Below are 5908 nucleotides of genomic sequence, written 5' to 3' on the forward strand. Positions count from 1 at the left end.
ATGACTCTGGTTACATTTTTTTTCATCAGAGCCATTACGCAACGATGTAGTGAAAGGTGAACGTTTAAAATCCCCGTTTTTAATCCGATAGCAGACTCTTAAGTGTCAGAGCGAAAAAATCTGGAACAAAAAGAAAACGGGAAATATTATATCGAGCTTTGTGTCTCTTAAACGACGGCGGCCTGTTTCTGGGCCAAACTGCGGTTCGGGTCTTTCACCGTTTTAGCTGATAAGCACTGTAGAAATTAAGCAAACCCACAAAAATCCACTGAGAACAAGTCCCTGCGGAGACGCGACACCACACAAGAAGAGTGAGGATGAGACCACACTGAGCTGCTAGTATTGCAGAGAAAATGCCACGTTTAGCGGAAATCAGTGCACTTGTGTTCTCCCAGCACTTAAACATTGCAGGAACACAAGTGCTATGAGAGAACAGGTAATAAACTGCACACACACACACACACACACACACACACACACACACACACACACACACACACACACTGATAACTGCTTGTGAAGGGTTTTGTTCCTTCATTTTGAGATTTATTTACCCACCTATATCTTTATCTGTGCTGCTCACTGATATGAAGCTGTGGAGGGAGTAGAAATATTTCCAACTATCTGCTCAATGTATCTGCCTCCACCCAAGAAAAACACTGTTGTGGGATGTACAGTCTGTGTGTGTGTGTGTGCGTGTGTGTTGGAGGCGGGGGCTCTTCTTCCTACTGTTTTATTGCCTCTGCCATGTATTCACACGTTCTTATGGGCTTTTCCAATTTAACCACTGGTTAGGAAGTAATGAAGGGAGATAAGGAACATTGATAAGCATGGATACGTCCATCAAATGGAGAAAAACTCACACTGGGTGCTGTGTGTGCTCACTTCACAGGCGTTTAAAACAATTACAGTGTTTTTAGAGCGTTTCCAGCCTGTGTTCTGAATTATATTAAGACATTTGTTTCATCCGAGTGTGCAGGTGGGATTGTTCTACAGTTTCAGAGCTGGGATTGTTCATTAATTGTTTTATTTTATTTATTTACATGTTTTAGGCTAAAACTGTGTGCAGATTGCTTATCTGCACTATGCTTGTTAGTAGTGTGGGTCCTGGGATTGTACCAAAGGTTTCCAGCGGTCCTAAGAGCAGGGAGAAAATGGTCCGTCTTCACTCCAGAAGGAAGGAAACCACGGATAGGCCTGACCTTTTCGGTGTGTCAAGCAAAGGTTAGAAGTCTCCATTGGCCTTAAAACAAATGCACTTGTTTGCCATAATGGAGGAGGCCCCTTACCTTTTTTGAGCCAAGGACCAGGTCTGGTCCTTAGAGACTTCCCTCTGATGGAAATCTTTGCACACATACACTGAGTCTGCTGTCTCCGGCCGCCTGCTTTGCCATATAATCACGTTCAAGTAAGTGTCACGCTCTTCTGTATCAAGCAAACAAAACTCAACATGCTTTCCAAAGGATAAATGTGCCACATCATATTTCACATTATGGCCATCCTTTTCGTGTCATCTCAGGAGGAGATGAACAGGGAGTCAAACAGTCAACATCACGATAAGCACGCATGCGAAGTCTGAAATAGATACGTGATCAGCCACGTAAGACCCCCAGCAAGGAAATCGCCCATCCCTTATCCTCTGATGAGATGTTCTATAGAAATCTCATAAATATTGGTAAGGCACTCTGTCTGGGGCCTATAGACGTATTGTAAATCATACAAACACATATGACCGCTTGTAATTCACACATTTGTATTCATAAATGTGATTTTGTATTTAAAATATGACTCATAAAGTGTGATTTATGGAAATTGACAGATCATATGTGATTCCTGAATTAAATATCATCCAGATCGCACGTTTTATGTCCTTTCCTCTCCCCTGTCTCTCCTTGCCTGAGAAAGAAGCCTTGACCATGCAGGTAATTTACAGTGTTATGGGACGAGTGCAAAACATGCTGTAAATAAATAAGACTCGACCCGTTTCATTTTAGGACAGTGGGGAGGTCAGCTGCCCCCCCCCCCCCCCCCCCCCCCCCCCACCACACCCAACCCGGCCCAACCCCCAAAACCTCACCCTGCTGCCCAGCTAACACAGTGATGTCCCATCACTGGGTGCGTCGGTATATCACCAGGAGGAAGGGGACCACAAATGGGGCAGCAAGCTACACTCTGCAGTCCATTTGCTAATTTCAATATGGTGTCCGTCTGCACGGGTATGGCCTTGGGCACAGTAGCAGTCCCCCTCTCAGTTCACTGCCGCTCCCCCGTCTCTCCATTGTGTCCCTTTGACCTTGCACTCAATCACAAACAGACTTCACACACATATTGACAGCATGAGAAACTGCACACAAAGAAACTCTGGGGTAAATAAAAAAAAAAGATTCATATATTCATTTTAGTTTAGTGCCACTTATGCAAGTTTTCTTTTCTTTCTTTCTTTTTTATGGAGCAATTAAAAGCGCCTCTTATTGTCAGACTCAGGCAAACAGAAATCTACCCGAGCCTGACAAACATCCAATATTTTTAGTGTACATGCTCTTTTTTTCTTTGTGCAGTAAGAGCTCATGTATCTGCGAGGCGTTTTAGGACACATTCAACGTAATTAATGAGTGAGCAGTCAGAGGATGAATAATTTTAGAAATCCCTGTGACCACATCGGTGAGTATGTGTGTGATCTGCAGCTTGTCTCTTGGCCCCAGCAGCGCAGACACACACCGCACATACCTGCATTTGAATTACTGTGACTTGCTCACAGCTCTCTACAGTGACACGGCTATGATCATTGCCCAGGAAACTGGTTTCTCTTACTGCTTCTCACAAACTTTCAAAGACAGACAGAAAAACTTAATTTGAAAAATTAAATGAAACTTTTTCCTGCGATCACATCACATTGTTTTGTCCTCAGTGCCCAGCACATCTGCCTGCCTGCTATTTAAAGCTTTACTGGTTCATGAATCGTGATGAAAACATCTCCTGTGAAATATCTTTTACGCTTGTTGCAGTTCGCGCGTACCCACAACCTCCTAACTTATAAGTGTCTGTACATGTTCTCTCATCCTCCCCTTTCATTTCATCTGTGTGTGCGAGTGTGTGAGTGAGAGAGAGCGTAACGAGAGTTCATGTGTGTGAGGGATAGGTGTTAGAGCAGAAGCAGAGGGAATATTACACAATCCTCTGTGCATTATTGTAATTAGATTTCCCAGGATAGCTCAATTAAGTCATACCGCTCCAGGGACCCGGTGGTTTGTGGTTTGACACTCACCCACAAGGGGTCCAGTGTATTAAGTAAGGCAGAGAAACACAACTAAAATGGTCACTATAGCCGTTTAAATGTTTTTTCTTCCTGAAAACGGCAACACTTTTGGGTTTTTTGTTTTAACATGGAGCAGGTAAAGGTTGAGCCTACACCACAGCACAGCTCTTGTGATGCTGTTTAAGGATGATGGACGGCGCACAGTTACCGGAGAAGAGCCTTGTAATGTAATGTAATGCATATTCTAATGAGAAGAGCTCCATCTATGGACCACCTGTTGAACTGCATTCATGATAAAATCCTGTAAACCCAGCTTGGTGTTGGGGGAGCAGAAAGGCTTGTGTGGGGCAATTTCAGATTTCAAAGCTCTATTTTTAGCAGCCACGGGATAAATCTGATGGACACTCAGTATTACTGTAGAGGTCAGCCTTTAAAGGGCCCTCCTGGCTTCCTGTGATTATTTATTTGTATGAATGCAACAAACATGAATATGTTTGGAGGAATTGCATGTCATGTGTGGTGACAAAAGGAGATTCAGCACTTTTGATGATATGTGGTTACATTACTGGTCTCAAGGCTGGCGCCGAGTTTAAATGCTCCAGTAACATTTCCTTTTATTTATATCCGCAGACCTTGGCTGAAATAAATGAGTTGAGACAAGTGTGAGGGGCCGGTGTTACGAACAATTTCTTCCTGACATCGGGAAACGAGTATGCGCAAGACATTCAACTCTTTCACTGCCAGTGGCTGACAGGCCGTCCCGGCTCGGCAGCAGGAGGCCTCTTAAAAAGATTCAATGTCGGCATCAACGTGAAAGTCGTTGTGTCATTATCTTAAATCTTAACTATCCAGCAGGATGAAAGTGTGAGAGACAACCATATCTGTCAGGGGTCGGCAGGAGATGTTTTATTCTCTGTGTACAGTGAGTGCCCCCTCTCACACGCTGAGATTAGCAGTCCCAACCGAGGAAGTCACTCTATAAGGGTCATTCTGCACCCTGCCTTCAATTTACTGCCACTTTTAATATTCTGTCATAGTTAAATTTTTTATTGCCCTCTTTTACGACCATATCCTTATGTCCCGTGCTTATGAACTTTTCTATGCAAATCACTCACTTGAATCAAAAATGAAGGCCCGTGCTCTTTGTTTTCAGGCAGCTGAGGCATCAAGAAAATCAGAAGCTTCTTGTCTTCTGTGCACAGTTTCTGCAAGCCCACCCCGTTTCTGAGACAATGTGTGGTCCGCTGGATGGAAGGGGACAGCTGTCCAGACAAAACAACTGAGGAACAGTGTCAGATATTAGGAATTCAAAATTACGTCAACTCGACGCTGTGTTTGGTTCAAAACATTTTTTCCCCTTTAGTAAAAGTGTATGAGTCTATTGTGGGAGCAAACAACACAACCTGAGCTGAATGCAGTGCTTCCATCCCATGTTTTTCTCTCTCTCTCTGTAACGGTGCACATGGGCTCACGGGGGACTGGTTTCTCTGAGCTCAACATTTGTACTTCCTTCACCTCGCTGTATTTTCACACTCTTCTTGCTCCCTGACAACTGCCCCGTCTTGTTTTCTCTTCCTTTGAGGCTTGACAGGCCAGCGGGCATCTGTCCCTCTTGAAGAAAAAAAAAAAGAGCGGCGAAGAGGATGAGCCAGAGATTTACGGCTGCATCGATCTGCCACCCGGAGGATGAAGTTTATGAAGTTTATGATTTTGTCCTCTTTATAGGTTACAACGTTAAATGCAGAGAGCCGTGCCTTTTGATATGCCAGAAGCATGGATCATACAGTCTGCCACGTGGAGGAGGAGACTGGCGTGAGACTGAGTGGTCAGCAAGGCTGGACTATTGTCCTGGTGCCATGGTGACTGGGACCAATCGATACTGTATTAGTTTGATATGGATACGAGTTGGTGGATGCCTCTCTCCACACTCACACACCCACAAGCACACATGGACTTTTAATGATAGTTATCTGATTGGGAAAGGGGCATCGAGGAGAGGGCAGACCCCACCAGGGTGATGTGTGGATGTGCAGGGGGCCTCTAAGTGCTCATGAATGGCCCTAATGAGGGTGGCAAATGGAGACATAAAGAGGGAATGGGTACACTTTTCACTTTAGCCTGACATACCGTTGCTGCCCCCTAAAGCCCTTGAGGGGGCATTTGTAGAGGGTGCAACCATGCTTCAAATCCTCCTCCTCCTCGGACTAATTGTTGAGGATATTGACCTTGGGAAGGAGGAGAGAACGAGGGAGGGGAAATTGGGTGAAGGGTTGAGGTGGCTCACAGTTCATGCCGGTTGCTTGACCTACAGCTAGGCCATCTCAGTGCGGCCCACACACATAGTTTACAGTCTCAATGATGTTTGCAACCTTTGTGGAATCAAAGGAGTGCAAATAACATCACATTCAAGAACATGGCACCAAATCTGTTGGAATCAATCACTCCATTTTCTGGCCTGATTTTTGCGGCACTTTATTGATTTTAAACACGAACGCAGCACTATTGAATGCATGAAGCCGAATGTGGGGGTCTCACACAAACATTCCCTTCCCCTGTCCCTTGCCCTGACCCTGATCTGCGTTAGACAAGTTCACCATCCCGTTCTTCTTCAACACCCAGTCAATGAGTGTCAATAAGCTGGATTGTCCGGGC

Source organism: Rhamphochromis sp. 'chilingali' (assembly GCF_963969265.1).
Source record: "Rhamphochromis sp. 'chilingali' genome assembly, chromosome: 21".
Taxonomy (NCBI): domain Eukaryota; kingdom Metazoa; phylum Chordata; class Actinopteri; order Cichliformes; family Cichlidae; genus Rhamphochromis; species Rhamphochromis sp. 'chilingali'.